General features: G+C 40.2%; 1 protein-coding gene and 1 pseudogene across 3 annotated transcripts in view; both read right to left on the bottom strand.

The window, feature by feature from the left end:
* Nucleotides 1-18,546, bottom strand: part of FBXO10 (F-box protein 10) — a 44,391-nt gene extending 25,845 nt beyond the window's left edge. The window contains exon 1 of one of the 3 annotated variants that reach the window (XM_039856498.1): nucleotides 18,395-18,546. The gene's annotated coding sequence lies outside the window, so the exon portion shown is untranslated. The remainder of the gene's footprint in view (nucleotides 1-18,394) is intronic. The other 2 variants (XM_039856495.1, XM_039856500.1) reach the window with 2 other exon arrangements.
* On the bottom strand, nucleotides 6,098-6,216 carry LOC120598305 (uncharacterized; annotated as a pseudogene).
* Nucleotides 18,547-18,890: the final 344 nt, after the last annotated feature.

Raw genomic sequence — 18,890 nt, 5'->3', positions numbered from 1 at the left:
TCAGCCACAAGACAGTGTGGTACTGGCATTAGAAAAATAGAGTCCAGACCCTCTCGGAGCCCAGATGAGGATTTCTTTTTATTCAAATGTCACACTCCCTGTTGTTCCATGTAGCTTTATTTACTATATCTTTACACTAATCCATGGGGATCCATACAGCAACAGGGATTTCCATAACCAAGTAACACTTAAAAAAACTGTATTCAAGTTTTGTCCTTCCTTTCTGCCACTGGGGCCTCTGAGCTATGGAATTGAGAGTAACAAATGTCCCGCAAGGCCTGTGTACCAGGAGTGTAATGCCTGTAATGGGCTAGAAAAACAACAGTGGGATCTTGTTAGGGATGGGAGAGAGCATGTAGTGAGGTAGGTTTCAAGCTGTTCCTTTATATATGTGTTCCCAAGAGTGTGAGAACTCAGGGTTTCTGTGTGGCACCTCCTAACTGCCCACTGGAGGAGGTATCCACTTGCCTCCGGGCCATCTGGTGTCCCCAGCCTCAGTGGGCAAGGCAGAAGCCACCCTCTTGGGAGGTGAGTCCCACAAGACTTGGCTCTGAAAAGCAGATTCTACTGCTTCCCAGGCTGGTGACTTGAGGCAAATCTTTTAACCTCTCTGAGTTGATTTCCCATCTGTAAACAGGCTGATGATGGCTGTCCTGCTATACCTTGTGAGGTTTTTGAGAATTTCCAAAGAAAAAACAAATCAACAAATATTTATTGTTTATCAGCTATTGTACTAGGCGCTGTTCCAAGTACTGACTAGCAGTAAACAAGACCCTACCTTCAGAGACAGACAATAAATTTTAAAAATAATAACATAAGTACTATGAAGAGAAATAAAGCAGGTTAAGAGGTGTGCGTGTGTGTATGTCCATGTGAGTGCATGCATGTGCTATTTTAGATAGGGTTGTTAAGGAAAGTCTCTAAGGAAGTAACATTTAAACAGATACCTAAATGACATTTAAAGCCATGGGATGGGATGATATCACTAAAAAGAGTGGAGGGAATGAAAAGAGAACTCTGCTGACCAAGTCCTCACCAGCATTAACATCTAAAAGACATGAATTAGAAAAGGACATGCTAAGGAGAAATTGGGAGTAAATAACCTTAGGAAACTGTACAGAAGTCTCATCAGCATAAGGCACTAGAAGTAAAGCTTTGTCTACAGCCAAGCCCGATGCCATCTGATCTCGGAAGCTAAGCAGGGTTGGGCCTGGTTAGTACTTGGATGGGAGACCACCTCGGAAGACCAGGTGCTGTAGGCATAAAAAATAAAAAAATAAGGGATTGTAAGCTGACAAGTTCCTTGCAATCTGTGAGGTCAACCAAGGGTTGCCTCGCCTAAAAAAATATATATATATATAGAAGTAAAGCTTTGCTTTGTTTTGCTGTCTAGGCTCCCACTGCTTCTGAGAGGATGAGTTCCATGGGCCATTTAGCTTGCTAAGCATCATGATGGCTAGGCAAGTTGGAGTCAGGAATAAAAATCTCTAGTGACATCTATCTAGCTCACTAACACTTTTGTGTGAGTAGATTTGTAGGGTGAATGAACGGGACATGAGGAAGCACTGTTACACCACAGGGTCTATACGTGTGAAAAGTGAAGCAACATATACAGATTTGTAACGTGGCCAGGTGACATCGTGCCAGAACACCTACGACGAGGAAACTCACTTGTGCCAAATTAGACACATTCTCTGCCCTCAAGAAGCTTATCATTTTATATACAATATGTTTTAGTTATTACCTGTTCCCTGAGTAAAAAGTCAACTCCTTAAAGGCAGAAACTTTATCACTGCTTTGTATCATGCTTAGAACTATGCCTGACCCACCGTGGGTGCTCCATAGACATTTACTGAATGAATGAATAATCACTGTCATTATTATCTGGTGTATTAGTAGAGCTGAGGTTATTCAAACCATTAGCTATGGAATCCCCACTGTGACACAGATCCCTGTGGAATAAAAAAAAAGTAAATAGAACTCAAGGAGGTAGGCAACACTTACTATGTATAAGACCAAGTAAGCACTCTTAGAGAGTCAGGAATCAGATAAAGAGCCCACCCTCAAGTCTGGTAGGAGACAAAGCTATGCCATCAAAAAAGGCCTGGAAGAACAAAGAAGCCAGAACCTCAGTAAAAGGGAAAAAGTGCTTAGTGTCATAAAAGAGGGAAAGCCCTTGTTCAAAGAATAAAAATGTGACCTCCACCTAGGGAAATCAGCTAATAAGAATAGGAGGCAGCAAAAACAGCAGCTACCATTTACTAAGCAAGACTATTTGAAAAGCACAATATGAAGCACTTTCCATGTCTTATTTCATTTTATTCTCTCAACATTTCTCCAAAGCCTTTCAACTCAGAATGCTGTTCCCAGGACCTAGGAACTGGTTAGAAATGCCAATTCTTAGGCACCATCCTGTACCTACTGGATTAGAACTGGCATATCAACAAGATGACCAGGGAACTTGTGTGTACTATATGTTTGAGAAGCACTAATTAAAGTATTATTGTCTTCATTTTACAGATGAAGAAACTAAGTTTGAGGGAACTTATGTGACAAATGACTTACCCCAAAACACTCTGCTAGAGAGCGGCAGAGCCCCCTTTTGAAACTAGGCTTCACCCGAAAGACTGGGTTTTTAATCACTAAGCCAAGCTTCATGGAAGAGCTGGCATCTGAGCTGGACTCTGGGATTTGGGTGGGGGTGGGACCAGAGAATGGAGGAAAGGGAACTGTAAGCAGAGGAAACAATGTCAGCAAAAACCCTGGGGTAGGAAACCTCCAGCAGGTTTTCCGACATAGTAAGAGGTTCAGTCTTGCTGTAGCTCCTTGAGTCTGAAGGGGTCAGGGTGAAAATCCAGCTGTATCAGTTCATATAGAGTATTTTTTTTTAATTCGGGGGGCAGTGGGGAGCTGCCTTGAGTCCCAGCACAAAAGACCCTACCCCACGCTGAAATGACTCAGAAAAAAGGGACCCAGCATACTTCTAGTTTCTGCCTCTTCCTCACTGGGCAATCTTGAGAGCAGGAGACTTAATTCTGCTTTCATGTCCCATGTTTGTATAATGAAGAAAATGCACTTACTTCATTCCTAGGGAAGGCCATCACGATATCAATGTGGTAGGAATTCCACTTCTAATAACAAAGTAAGGAGGAAAAAGTATCTAGGACAGCTCAGAACTTTATTTAGTACCAACAAAGGGAAAAAAGATATTTTCTCCCCACATTATGAAGCATACAAAGCTCCAGTGTAAATAACTACAAATTTTATTAAGTAACTGTAATGGGTTAATGATTTTAGATTTTTCTTCAAACCAAAGTAAATCTCCCTAAAGTTTTGTGAATTTTTGTTTGAGAATACAGACAGTAAAATATTGTGAACCACAAAACAGCCCTGTACACATACATACACACCTACACACATAAACACTACAGAAAATGAAACAAAACTTAAAACTGTGAAGATGACAAAAATCTCAACTGGGCTTTTCATCATTTCTTCAAACCTTAGCTCTCTTCAGCCTGAGAAATCACCAGCTTTTCTTATTTTCAGCTTTGAAATTTGATGACATAGACCAGAACACTGTGTTCCGATGCACATATGGTACTTTTGAGTGTCGCTGGGGGCCATAAGGGCCCTCTCTATCTCCTTCAATGCATTGCTCATTCACTGTGGTTCACCTAGGAGACCACACTGGATCAGGAATCTTGAGATCTGGGTCTCAGTCCTGATTTAACATAAATTTGTTGGGTGACCTTGAGGGGGTAAGGAAAGGTTTGATGCAGGCTTACCAGGTACATTTTACATGGCATCTCAACGAGCACTTAAAACCCAAGAGGAACGAGGCTCATCCCCAACTTCAGGAATAAACAATTACTTCCTTGTTTATTTAGTTAGTAAGCAGCATAGCTGAGGTTCCTAACCTGGTCTGAGTCCAAAGCCTCTGCACAGGTCCCAGGTGAGCCCAGAAATTGGCTGTTCTTGGGTTTGATGTCCATCTCTGGTCCAGTAAGTTTCAACTACTATACTTCATCTTAGCCAAAAGGCCAAGAAGCAAGTTTTGATGATGAGGGGTTAGGGATAGAGCAAGATATCATGGTAGAAAGCATGACTGTCTGGAGCTGTTCCTACAGGAAAAGGAATTGTGGATGTAGAAGTTTCTCTTAGAAAGGGCTGTGGGAATAGCAAGCACCATGGCTGACATGTTGAATACATCTTCACATATGAAATACCCTAACTAGCTCTCTCTCACCTCTGCTACAGTGGACACCAAGATGTCCTCAGCCAACAAAGCCAAAGTGCCCAGTAGTTGATGGGCAAAGGAACTGTTTGACAGGCCTTCTTCCTTGTCAGTGGGCTCAAGAACAGGTGATGTCCTTCTCTTTTTTTCTTACACATATTAACTGAGTTAATTCTAATTGCAACCTCTCTAACCTTCCTCTTTCTTTGCATCACATTCCAATCATTATTTAGTGTAGTGGCCTGTAGTAACTATAACTTTTGTCTGCCCAGCATACCTTCCCTCTTCTGGTTCCTTAGAGGAATTCTGCTCCCACTCTACTTAGTCCTGGTGGGGCTGTCATTCATTGTGCCTCATGCTTCCTGCACATAGGATGGATACTTGACCCAAAGTAGACCATTAGAGCATTACATCCCCCTTGCTAGGAATGGGGACAGCACAGAAGAGTTCATCTGAGGAATGAAGCCAAATTAAGACAAGCAAGGTTGAGCAATGGGAGAGATGAGGGGTGGGGGAGGGCGGAGAGACACACACACAAACACACAGCCCTAAATATATTTTTTGAGCCCCTTGTTCCAGCTATGCAGTTTTATAAGCCAAAAGATTTTCTTTTTAAAGTTAAGAGAGTCTAAGCTGATCACTTGCAACCAAAAGAGTCCTGACAAATATACAGTTTTCTCAAGTAAATTCTTTGCTCTCTCACTTTTTTCCACCCTCATCACATTTGTTCCATCTGTGGGTCCTTAAATGATCTAATCAAAGCGGATGCAGTGTATTACAACTAGTCTATCACTAAGAGAGACAGAGAAAATTGGAGTTCAAACAGTCTAAGGTCCCTGTACTATACAAAAGAAGAGTATGAATAGTTATCATCTCTAATTTTATTTTATCACCTTTGGTTAAATTAAAATTCCAATGGTAACCATTAAAAAAGAGAAACTGAATAACATCCAAACTAATAAAAGGGAAAAAGGTGAATGATTAAAAATAACTCAGAAGAAGGGAAGAAAGAGCTAAAATTGAACAGAGAACTGGCAGGACAAATACCTTGAAAGCATAAAATATTAAGAAAGACAAACCTAAATACATCAGTGGTTATATTAAATGAATATGAACTAAATGTTCCAGTTAAGAGACAAAGGCCATCAAAAAACCGAAACCCAATTATATGCTACTTATAAGAAACAGAAAGGACAAAATTAAAAGTATGGAAAAAGATATATTTGCATAGGTTAACAACGACAAAAAAGATGGTGCAGCTATACTGAATCAGAAAAAGAGAGTTTAAAGCAAAAGAAAAATTCTTTTACTAGGGATAAAAAGGACAACTTCATAATAATAAAAGGTTAATTCACCAGATATAATAACTTTATATTGGTATGTGCCTGATATTGGGGCTCAAAGATAATAAAGCAAAAAACGAAAAAGTGAAATAGATAAATTCATAATTAAAGTTGGATATTTTAACACATTTCTTTCTATATTTGTTAGAATAGGCAAAAAATCAGTAAGGATAAAGAATATTTGGATACAATTAATAAACTGAGCTAATGGCATTACATAGAACACTGAATCCAATAACTGTAGAATACATATCACTTTTGAGCACACATGTAACATTTTATAAAACTAACCATAAACCAGAGCCCTAAGAGAATTTCAATAAATTTCAAAGGATTAAAATTATACAAAACAAGCCCACTGACCCCAATCAATTAATAAAAGATAACTATAAAATACTTATATGTTTGGAAACTAAGAACTACATTTCTAAGATATCTATGAATCAAAGGGAAAATCACAATGAAAATTATAAAATATTTTTATTTTTAAAAATTATTTTATTACTATTATTATTTATGCCTACAGCACCTGGTCTTCCTAGGTGGTCTTCCATCCAAGTACTAACCAGGCCCGATCCTGCTTAGCTTCCAAGATCAGACAGGATTGGGCTTGTTCAGGGTGGCCTGGCTGTAGACCATGGACCATGGCTCCACTGGGGCGCAAACCCAGGACCTTCTGTGTGTAAAGCAGACATGCTAACTGCCACACTATGGAACTACATTCAAAATATTTTTAAATAAATGACTAAAATAATATGTCAAAATTTGTTAGCTCCCACTAAACAGCATTGGGAGAAAAAATGTGTAGCCTTAAATGGATTGAATAAAAAGAAAAAAGAAAAAAAATGAATGAACTAAGCATCCATTTCAAGAATACAGGGAAAAAAAAATACACACACACACACACACACACACACACACACACACACACACACACACACACCCCTAAGGAAAATAGAACAAAAAAAATAAAGAGTAGAACTTAATGAAATATAAAATAAACACTATGACTATTAGTGAAGATAAAAGTTGGTTCTGTGAAAAATAACCTCTACTGAAATTGAAGAAAAAAAGAGCAAAGAATAAAAATGAAATCGGAGTGCAAAGGGGGATATCTTTATAGATGCTGTAGATATTAAAGGAATAATAAGGAAATATTATAAACAACTTTTATAAATAAATTTGAAACCTCAGAAAGGACAAATTCCTGGAAAAATATTACTTACTAAAATTAAAAAGAAAAATTTTAAATTGTCCTAGAACCATTAAGAACATTGAATTTGTGGTCAAAGATAACATAAAAGATAGTAAAATCTCTGTCAAAGAAGAGCTGAGTGCTTACCCAACTCAAAGGAGAAAGGTATCATTTTGAAGTATCAAGTGATTTAAGGCATAGATATAAAATTAATGTCCTATACATTTTGTGCACAGAAAAAATAAAGCGTATGGTCAGGGCAAAAAACATTTAGAAGTAAAAAACAAAAGGAAACAAACTCTCAGACCCAGGTGACTTCATCACTGAGTTCTTTCAAAAATTCAAGGGACAAAGGTGGGGGCACTAAAATGAGTGGTGGAGGAAGAAGCTAATGGGTGTTAGTTAGATCTGTGGACTAAAGGCAGCAGCAGGGGTTGTAGTTTGTCCCACTAACCTTCCTCTTGTTAAGTTTTCTCAGAAATTGTGACCAACCAGAATCGTGGAGAAGCTGTATCTGGATGGAGTAAACTTAAGATAAACAAGGAACAGACTGTAGAGAATACTACTGGTGCCTCACCTGGATCCTCTTTACTGGCTAGCTCTAGCACCCAACCCCCAGATAGAAGTTCCAGCTGATAACAACTAACAGATGTCCCTTCTCCAGAAAACGGCCACCTCACCTAGTTATACTTCTTTTTCCCTCTTCTCCCCATTCTGCTTTCCTCATTCTCCTTTTCCTAAGTACTTCTTGAACAAGAATCCCCATTTCCGGTCTTGCTTCTACAGAACAGGATCTAAGGTATCACCATTTAAGATATCACATAAAAGAGAGTCACAGAGTAGAAGATACTTTTGAAACATATAACTGACAAGGGACCACTAACCAAAATATAAGAAGTCCGACAAATCAATAAGGCAAAAAAAAGGCAAAAGACTTGAATAAGCAGTTCACAAAAGAGGTCATCTGATTAACCAATAAAAAAGTGCTCAGCACCAGGAAAAGAAAATTAAAACTACAAGAGATATCACCAAGAATAGTTTAAAATTTTTAAACTGGCAATACCAAGTACTCGCAAGGATGTGATACAACTGAAACACATATACTGCTAGCTGGAAATAAATTGGTACAGTCACTTAGAAAACTTTTTGGCATTATCTAGCAAAGCGATTCCACTTTGATATATATAACCTAAAGAAACCTGTTCACATATAGAAAATGTTTAAGGATTTTTTGGTTGCACTGTTCTTGGTAGTCAGAAACTATAAGTAACACAGGTGTCCATAAACTACAGGATGAATAAATATATCATGACATATTCATGTCATGAAATACTGTTGGCAAAGAAAATGACTGTGGTCATTACCTGGATGCAGCTTATTACACACACCTTGAGCAAAAGAGGCAAACACAAAATACGCACAGTATGATTTTATATGCACAAAGTTTAAAAACAATAAAAATAAACTATTGTTTAGGGATGCAAACGGAGGTGACAAAATTACAAAGAAAAGCAAAGAAACGATTATCACAAAAGTCAAGATAGTGGTTTCTTCTGGAGAAGAGGTTATCATTTGGAAGGGGGTGCTGCTGAGCACTGGCATTGTTCCATTTCTTGATACAGGTGGTAGTTACAGGTATATTTCCCTTAGAATTGTTAAACTATACATTTGTGGTTTTTCCCTGAAGGCATTCTTGTTATAGCTGATATTTTTAAAAGCTTAAAACAAAGATAATGAAATATACATACTGATTGTTTGATTCTAAAAAAAATTTTTAGGGAACTGAAAACCCTTCATTTTGAAATTGAAACCTTGTTCCCCAAATCCCTAACAGGGTACATGCCAAGTAAATTTTCAATAATGCCTATCTTGGTGGAGACAATGTCTCCTGGGAACAGATCTGTGCTTTGTCAAGAGACATAAGAGGACCCCTCTAACATTAAAGTAAGGTGAGTAGGAATCAAAGGCAGTTATCTTGTTGAAGGTTGCTCTGTTCCTGAGAATCCTTAGTAGGCAGAATCCTAGAGTGGAAGTAGAACCAACCTGCCAAAAAGGCTTGGATTAGGGTTAGGAAGAGGTTTGAAAACAGAGAAATCTCTTAGATGCTCTGTGGTGACCGTAATCAAGGCTGCTAGCAGGAAAGGGTCCCATATGCCCCCAAAGACTGCTTACCAGGAGACAAGAGGAACATAGCCTAGTGACTGTCAGAATGCAGTGCTTTGGGGAGAATGGTTAAACATGTGGGCATAAACTGAAAAAGCTCTAACCTTGGAATCCAAGCATGGGATCAAGCTGGCAGGAACCTGGTCGAACAAGGACGTTGAGCACCAGTGACCACACATCCTTGGACCATGCAGGACAGCTCTTCAATAGTGATACCATATAGCTGTGTCAGAAATAACATGGATGGACTGCTCGGACTGTAGTTTACGCTCCTCTGGTGAGAGGAGGTAAGACTGGCCTATTTGGACTGTTTAAGCCCCCAGAGGGTTTGGAAGTGGGAGATATCGGAATTCTCACCAATAAGGGCATTAAGGGACTTGAGAGAGTACTTGGAAAAATAAAGAGATATGTGACTGCATTAGAACCCAGTTGGTGTAATGAGACACACAGGTTAAACACCTAAAATGAAACAGGCAAAATTTTAATCAAATGTCTCTGTTTATCTACCTTTACGTATACAATATCATGTGTATGAGTAGAAAACCAATACATCATTAAGATAACAGAAAGAATGTAATGAGGGAAATTAGGCATTTCAAATGAAACCTATGATAAGTGACTTAAGAGAGGGTTCATTCATTAAGGCAAAGTGAAAGAACAAAATGCTTCTTGTACCATCTATTATCACTATGCAACTAAGACAAGTAAAAGGAACTTGTTTATTTTACATCTTCCTTGAAAAACATCTCGGTATGTAGTGTCTTTTATTTTTTTAATTTTAATTTTTCAGTTAGAGTTGACATTCAATATTATATTAGTTTCAGGTATGCAGCATAGTGATTAGACATTTATATAATTTATAAAGTGATCCCCTTGATTAGTCTAGTACCCATCTGACACTATACGTGGTATTACAATATTATTGATTACATTCCCTATGCTGTACTTCACATCCCCTTAACTATTTTGTAACTGCCAATTTGTACTTCTTAATCCCTTCACCATTTCACCCAGCCCCTCAACACCCCTCCCATCTAGCAACAACCAGTTTGTTCTCTGTATCTATGAGTCTGTTTCCATTTTGTTTATTCATTTATTTTGTTCTTTAGATTCCACATATAATCAAAATCATATGGTATTTATCTGTCTGTGTCTGACTTATTTCACTTTGCATAACACCCTCTAGGCCCATTCATGTTGTTGCAAATGGTAAGATTTCATTTAATGGTTGAGTAATATTCTCAATATATGTACCACATCTTCTTTATTCAATTTTCCACTGATAGGCACTTAGGTTGCTTCCATATCTTGGCTATTGTAAATAGTGCTATAGGGAACATAGGGGTGCAAGTATCTTTTCAAATTAGTGTTTTGGTTTTCGTTAAATAAATACCCAGAAGTACAATTGCTGGATCATAAGGTAGTTCTATTTTTAATTTTCTGAGGAACCTCCAAACTGTTTCCAAAGTTGCTGTACAGAAGTACACAAGGGTACCCTTTTTTCCACATCCTCACCAACACTTGTTGTTTTATGATTTATTGATGATAGCCATTCTGACAGGTGTGAGGTGATATCTTATTGTGGTTTCAATTTGCATTCCTCTGATAATTAGTGATGTTCAGCATCTTTTATGTTGGTTGGCCATCTGCATATCCTCTTTGAAGAAATGCTTATTTAGGTCCTCTGCCTTTTTTTTTTTTGATGTTGAGTTGTATGAGTTCTTTATAAATGTTGGAATATTAACCCCTTATCTAATGTAACATTGGCAAATATATTCTCCCATTCTGTAGGCTGTCTTTTCATTTTGTTGGTTTTCTTTGCTGTACAAACCTTTTTAGTTTGATGTAGTCCCACTTGTTTATTTTTTCGTGTTTCCCTTGTCCAAGAAGATACATCAGAAAAAAATATTACTAAGAGCAATGTCAGAGAGTTTACTGCCTATGTTTTCTTCTAAAAGTTTTATGGTTTTAGTTCTTAAAGTCTTTAATCCATATTAAGTATTCTTGTAAATGGTGTAAGAAGGTAGTCCAGTTTCATTTTTTTGCATGTATCTATCCAGTTTTCCCAACACCACTTATTGAATAGGCTGTCTTTACCCATTGTATATTTTGCCTCCTTTGCCATAGATTAAATGACCATACAGGTGTGATTTTATTTCTGAGCTCTCTATTCTGTTCCATTGATCTATGTGTCTGTGTTTATGCCAGTACTGTGCTGTTTTGATTACTAGAGCCTTGTAGTATAGTTTGATATCAGGTAGCATGATACTTCCAACTTTGTTCTTTCTTAAGATTGTTATGGCTATTTGTAGTCGTTTATGGTTCCGTATAAATTTTAGGATTATTTATTCTAGTTCTGTGAAAAATGCCATTGGTATTTTGATAGGGGTTGCACTGAATCTATAGATTGCTTTGGGTATTATGAACATTTTAATGATGTTAATTCTTCCTATCCATGAGCACAGTATGTGTTTCCATTTATTTGTATCTTCTTCAGTTGCTTATAATTTTCTTAGTATAAGTCTTTTACCTCCTTGGTTAAATTTATTCCTGGGTATTTTTGTTTTTTTGCAAAGCAATTGTAAATGGGATTGTTTTCTTAATTTCTCTTCCTGATAGTTCCTTATTGGTGTATAAGAATGGAAATGATTTCTGAATAATTTTGTATACTGCTACTTTACATCCCTTTCCATCTCTTTACTTCATTTATCAGTTCTAGCAGTTTTTGGGTGGAATCTTTAGGGTTCTCTATATGTAATATCATGTCATCTGCAAATTACGATAGTTTTACTTCTTCCTTTCCAATTTGAATGCCTTTTATTTCTTTTTCTTGTCTGATTACTATGGCTAGGACTTCCAATACTATGTTGAATAAAAATAGTGAAAGTGAACATCTTGTCTTGTTCTCGATCTTAAGGAAAATGCTTTTAGCTTTTCCCTGTTGAGTATGATATTAGCTGTGGGTTTTTCATATATGGCCTTTATTATGTTGAGGTATGTTTCTCTATTCCCACTTTGCTGAGAGTTTTTTATCATAAATGGATGCTGGATTTTGTCAGATGTTTTTTCTGTATCTATTGATATAATCACATAATTTTTATCTTTCAATTCATTAACATGGTGTATCATATTCATTGATTTGCAGATAATGAACCAACTTTGCACCCCAGAAATAAATCCAACTTGATCATGGTGTATGATATTTTTAATGTGTTGCTGAATTCGGTTTGCTAATGTTTTTTGAGGATTTTTGTATCTATATTCATCAGGGATATTGGCCTCTAATTTTCTTTTTTTTTTTTTTTTTGTAATGTCGTTGTCTGGTTTTGGAAGCAGGGTAATGGTAGCCTCGTAAAATAAGCTTAGGAGCCTTCTATCCTCTTTAGTTTTGGGGAAATTTGAGAAGGATAGGTTTTAATTATTCTTTAAATGTTTGGTAAAATTCACCTGGGAGCTTGTTGATTACTAATTCATTTTGTTAGAAGTAATTAGTTGGTTCAGAGTTTCTGTTTCTTCTTGACTCAGTCTTCAAAGATTGTATGGTTTTAGAAATGTACTCATTTCTTCCAGATTGTCCAATTTGTTGGCATAGAATTGCTTGTAGTATTTTCTTATAATCATTCGCATTTCTGTGGAGTCAGCTGTCACTTCTCCCCTTTCGTTTCTGATTTTATTTGGGTCCTCTCTCTTTTTTTCTTGATGAGTCTGGTTTAAGGTTTATCAATTTTCTTTATCTTTTCAAATAATCAGCTCTTGGTTTCAGTGATCTTTTGTACTTTTTTTTTTTTAAGACTATTTCATTTATTTCTGCTCTTTTATTATTTCCTTCCTTTTACTCATTTTGGGCTACTCATTGTTTGCTGTTCTTTTTATAGTTCCATTGGGTATAAGGTTAGATTGTTTATTTGAGATTTTTCTTGTGTCTTAAGATAGGCCTGTATTGCTATGAATTTCCCTCTTAGGACTACTTTTGCTGTGTCCCATAGATTTTGGGTTGTTGTGTTTTCATTTTTATTTGTCTCAAAGTACCTTTTGATTTCTTCCTTGATCTCATTGTTAACCCATTCATGGTTTAGTAGCATGTTATTTAGCCTCCAAGTGTTTGTGTACCTTTCAGTGTTTTCTTTTTTTAATTGATTTCTAGTTTCAAACATTGTGGTCAGAGAAGACACTTGAATGAAATATTTTTCCATCCCTTTACTTTCAGTCTGTGAATGTCTTTCAATCTGAAGTGGGTTTCTTATAGACAGCATATGTATGGGTCTTATTTTCTTATCCATTCAACTACTCTATGCCTTTTGATTGGAGCACTAAATCCATTTACATTTAAAGTGATTATTGATAGGTACATAGTTATTGCCATTTTATTATTCATATTTATGTTCTTTTTTTTCTTTTCCTTCTTCTACTTAAAGATGTCCCTTCAACATTTCTTGTAATACTGACTTAGTGGTGATAAATTCCTTTAGCTTTTTCCTGTCTGGGAAGCTCTTTATCTCATCTTCCATTTTAATCGATAGCCTTGCTGGCTAGAGTAATCTTGGTTGTAGGTTCTTGCTTTTCATCACTTTGAATATTTTGTGCCAATCCCTTCTGGCCTGAAAAGTTTCTGTTGAGAAATCAGCTGACATTCTTACGGGAGTACTCTTGTAAGTAACTAGCTGCCTTTCTCTTGCTGCTTTCAGGATTGTCTCTTTGTCTTTAACCTTTACTATTTTAATTATGATGTGTCTTCGTATAGATCTGTTTGGTACCATCTTGTTTGGGACTATCTGTCCTTCATGGACTTGTATGTCTATTTCTTTCACCAGGTTAGATAAGTTTTCAGTCATTATTTCCTCAAATAGGTTCTCAATCCCTTGCTTTCTCTCTTCTCCTTCTGGTATTCCTACGAAGCAAATGTTGTTACACTTGATGATGTTGTCCTAAAGGTCCTTTAAACCAGGGGTCCCCAACCTCACCTCCCCTGCATGACAGGAGGTAAGCAACAGGCAAGTGAGTGAAGCTTCATCTGCATTTACAGCCACTCCCCAGCACTAGTATTAAAATCTCAGCTCCACCTCAGATCATTAGGCATTAGATTCTCAAAGGAGCACCGGTCCCTGGTGCCAAAAAGGTTGGGAACCGCTACTGTAAACTATCCTCATTTTTTTTTTTTTAATTCTCTTTTCTTTTTGCTGTTCTGATTGGGTGTTTTCTGCTACCTTGTCTTCCAAATCACTGACTCAATCCTTTGCTTCATCCAATCTACTGCTGATTCCTTCTAGTGTGTTAGTCATTCCAGTTATTGTATTCTTCATTTTTGACTGGTTCTTTTTAATGCTTACTACCTCTTTGTTGAAGTTATCACTGAGATCATCTATTCATTGACATTTAAGGATGTTCATTGAGCATCCTTATAACCAGTGTTTTGAACTCTGTATCTGGTAGATTGCTTGTCTCCATTTCATTTAGTTCTTTTTCTGGAGTTTTCTCCTGTTCTTTCATTTGGAACATATTTGTTTTCTCATTTTGGCTGCCTCTTTGCATTCATTTCTATGTATTAGGTAGATCTAATACATCTCCCAGTGTTAGTCCACTGGCCTTATGTAGTAGGTGTCTTGTGTGGCCCAGTGGCACATCTCCCTGATCTTCCGGGTGCTCCAAGGATCCCTTGTGTGTGTTGCATGTGACCTCCTGTTGTAGTTGAGCCTTGACTGCTGTTGGCACGTCAGTGGGTGGGACTGACTCTCAGGCCGACTGGCTGTGAGGATTGGCCATGCGTATGAGCTGCTGTGTCGGGCTGACTCCATTGAGTGGGATTCGCCCCAGTGAGCTCATGTGTCTGTTGAGACCACCCTTTAGGTGTGCTGCTTGTGGGACTAATTAGGTGAAGCTCTGTTGATGTCTAATGCCGGCCTCCGGGAGAGTTGGTTCTGAAGCCACTTGCAAGGGGCTTTCATGTAGGCGAAGGTCAGCCACTGCCTGTGACCAGCTTGGGGCCAACTGGTAGGAGCTACAAAGCTATCTGTGGTTGGTTGTTGTCTGTGCTAGACCTGGAGGCATGTGCAAGAGGCCATGTGGTGAACAAAGACTGGTTGCCACCAGTATAGAGCCCGGGGCAGCTCAGCAAAAGGCTCAGGGCACACCAAGGTCTTAGGCTGCATGCTGGTTACCTGTAAGGCTCAGCAGCTGAAAGATCTTCCGGCACTATGTGAGTTGGATGAGGCAGAATCCCAGGGACTCACCAGGGTGAGGCAAGTGGTGTTCCCCGGGTTAGTGTGGATTCAGATTTGTCAGTACTGAGCCTGTGGTCACCAGCAAAAGTCTCAGGTCACAGTGAGGCCAGCCACTGCCCTCCTTGGGCCTGCCAACTCCTGAGTTTTGTTCAAGAAATACTGCAGCTTGGGCCCAGGTGGTTTCCTGCCACCAAAAGTGTCTCCCATGGTGTGCAAGCCAAGGCCTGTTGACTGCTGAAGGAGCCCAGTGCTGACAGTGTGGGGTGGGGCTGGGTATGCAGCAAGCAAACCGCCACTGGCAATTTGCAAGTTGGGTGGGGTAGGGTCTTTAGAGAGTCACAGAGGTGGAGCAAGCAGATTTCACCAGGCCAATGCAGAATCAGATTTGGCCATGGGGTGGGGAGGGCTCAACACAGGGAAGATGGCACTCACCAGTAGGCTGCACAGGAGGAGGGCTCCATAAAGGAAACAATGGTGGCTATCCCTCTGCCAGAGCCCAGGGTGAGTACCTGAGATCAAGTGAGCCTGTAAGCAGGCCATTTAAGGGGTTGACTGCATTTCCAGCTGCCTTCTGCCTCACTCGATGGTTGGAATCCCCACTGATTTTCAATCAGATTTTGTGGGGGCTCTTCCTATCAACACTGGAATTCTCGGCCAGGGAGCTCCTGTTGTGGGGCTAGGGCCCTTCACTCTTCTGGGAGGACCTACGCAACCGAGATTTCTCTCCTAATGCTCAACCATCACATGTGGGTATGGGACAAACCCATTTCATGTCTCCGCCCTTCCTACCACTCTCAATGTGGCCTCTTCTTTATGGCCTTAGTTACAGGATTTCTGTTTAGCTGATCTTCAGATGGTTTTCCAGGTTGACTGTTCCATACTTTAGTTGCAATTTTAATGTGGTCATGGGAGAAGGCATGCATAGCGTTTACCTACTCTACCATCTGGAACTCTTTTGTGATGTCTTCTTCATTGCCCAAGACACCATCTCTCCTACCTCTGAGAGCTCTGGCTGGCTCTCAATCTATACCTGTCAGAGACTCATTGATTTGCCTTTTGCATATGGTAATGCCCACAGATTATTCCCAAAGATTCTGAGGCCCTTAAGCCAGGGTCTATATATGTTTTATCTCTGTTTCAATTTATTTCCACAACTCTTGGCCCTGCCATCCATGTATGTTTGTTAAAGTAAAGAAAGAAGGGAGAAGAAGGAAGGAAGGAAGGAAGGAAGGAAGGAAGGAAGGAAGGAAGGAAGGAAGGAAGGAAGGAAGGAAGGAAGGAAGGAAGGAAGGAAGGAAGGAAGGAGAAAGGGAGGGAGAGAAGGATAGTTTGACTGCACTGCAACTGAAAAAAAACCAGAGGACCACCACTAGAAAGCAGAAACCCATAGTGAACTAGGGACTGTTTGACCATGTGTTACTTAACAGCTATTTGTGCTATTATAAAAATATAGTTCATCTGATAACCATGGAAACCAAAATGAAGGCACTATGGTGAGGGTGGCTCTTCTCAGAAATCTAAAAACAATAAGAGGCCTGAAACCAGAAAGACAAAGAAATCCAACTGCTCCAGGCCAGAAGGAAATCGTTTCCTAAAAGCCCTGACAAAGCTGCATTTTCTCCAGTGTCTAAAATCTCACCAGGCTTCAACAAGGGCTCTGGGACTACAGTGACTGATCATGAAACAATTCAGGCCTCTCTGTGTGTTTCTCTCCCTTGGGGCCAGCTGCTATGAGGCAAGTTCACTGGGAGATGAAACTTATTATTATAAAATGTACTGAAAACCAACATATATCTATGTATACATATACATTTTCCCCCCAGCTCCTAGTAGGTGTACAAGCACACAGCAGGTGCTCCATAAATACTTTTTTAAATAAATGAAGAATTAGGTTAGAACTCAGGAAAAGAACAGAGTCTAGTAAACAGTGTGCGTTCTTTCCACCATGCAGTGCCAACATTCTGTTTGGGCCCGAGAAAATCAAAGCCATTCTGGACCTCATTCTGGGTTCAGCTTCTCCATTTGCAAAAGGAGCCAGTTGGATTAGATGGTTTCCCAGGCATCTTCCAGCTCTGACAGTCAATCACTGTACTGTGCTGGTTTTTGGTGATAGCACATGCCTGGCACTTTTTTTTTCCACGCAGAGGGAATCTGATACCCATCTGCTACTGCTAGAGTACATTAATGTTCCCATCCTGCCTGAGTGACTCATTTGATAGGAACAACAGGTTCACATGCCAACTGTAAATGAGAAGACAAAAGGGTCCCAGAAAGAAAAAAGGGGAAAGAGTCTCACTTGGCCCTTAAGAAATCAAAACTGTACTCATTTTAGGATTAAATATATAGAAACTGAAGTGGGATTATTCTAAACACTCTTCATGCGAAAGCTTACTAATTTAATAATACTTATATTAATAGCACCATCTATTGAGCACTTCTATGCCAGACACGGCGCTAAGCCCTTTAAACTTAATCCTTACAACAACTTCATGAGCTAAGAACTATTATTACCTCCTTTAAATAGATGAGGGTTCTATAAGGCTCGAGGTTACACAGCAAGTAAGTGGCAGAACTAGGACCTGAACCCAGGTCTAACTGCCTCCACAATTCTAGCTCTTCAAATGGCTTTCCATTCTTCACTGTACTCCTACGCGGGAGGTAGGGCAGGGGTCATCATCTTTACTCTAAAGATGGAGAAACTAAGTCTCCAAGAGGCTTGCCATTTGCACAAAACACAGAAAACACTTAATCGGTGCCCGGCTCAAACACTCGCTCCTCCGTTCCTAGGTGAGAGAGCTCCTTGCATCCCAAGAGTCTGCTTCTTCCTCTTGGACTTACTTCACTTACACAACTGCAAAACCTCAGAGCTGAAGGCAACCTCAGATATCCACCTTCCTGGCCCGATCATTTTACAGGAGGGGAAACCAAGGCACAATCTTTTCTAGGCGCGGCTAACCGTTCAGGTGCCAACTAAGCTTCCAGGTGCCAGCAGAGTGCAGGAGTGCGAGGCCGCGAGGGCACCCCCCCAGCCCACGCCAAGGCCAGATGCTCGGCCTCTGCCCGGACCGAGCGGCGCCTCCTGGAAGGATCACCTCATGAAGCACCCCAGGTTCCCTGCAGCGACCCCCAGGCACCCGAGCCCCTCCCTCGGGCCGCCCCCAGCTCCGGGCCCGGGGCATCCCGGGGATGCGAGTAGAACAAGTTCGCCCGTAGCCTCCGAGGGCCGGCTGCTTCTCACCTCGCCAAGAGCTTTCGGGGGCGCTCACCCACGCCGTCCGGGTTGTGTGCGTCGGAGCCGCAGCAGAGCCGCGAAGACTGCGGCGCGCGCGGCCAGAGACAGGCGGACGCGCCGCGAGCCCCGCCCGGGGGCGGACAGTTGCCGGGCTCGTGCGGGGCGGGCGCAGTCACGTGACTGCGTGAGGCGGGGGATGCTGGGAGCCGCGGGTCCGCGGCCGGCGCAGGCTTCTGGACCACTCCTGCGGAACAGGACCCCCAGGGAATCTCTTGCAGGGAAGGCCCAGGAAGGAAGAGACACGAGCGGGGGATGGATGGAGCTTCAGATGCTGCGAAGTCGAGCTTGTGGGAGGACGATTAAGGCTTGTACTGCGTGGCCCCAGAAGGGGCAGAAATAGAATCGGTGGGCGGAAATTGCAGGGAGGTTTGCTGGGGTCAATATAAAGATTCTTCCAACCACCAGACTTGTTTATATAGGGCTGTTTCAGGAGCTGCTAAGC

Source organism: Pteropus medius, unplaced genomic scaffold (genome assembly GCF_902729225.1).
Source record: "Pteropus medius unplaced genomic scaffold, Ma_sr-lr_union100, whole genome shotgun sequence".
In the NCBI taxonomy this organism is placed as follows: Eukaryota; Metazoa; Chordata; class Mammalia; order Chiroptera; family Pteropodidae; genus Pteropus; species Pteropus medius.
Note: the sequence above shows the minus strand (reverse complement) of the source record. Positions and strands in the feature narration are given on the sequence as shown.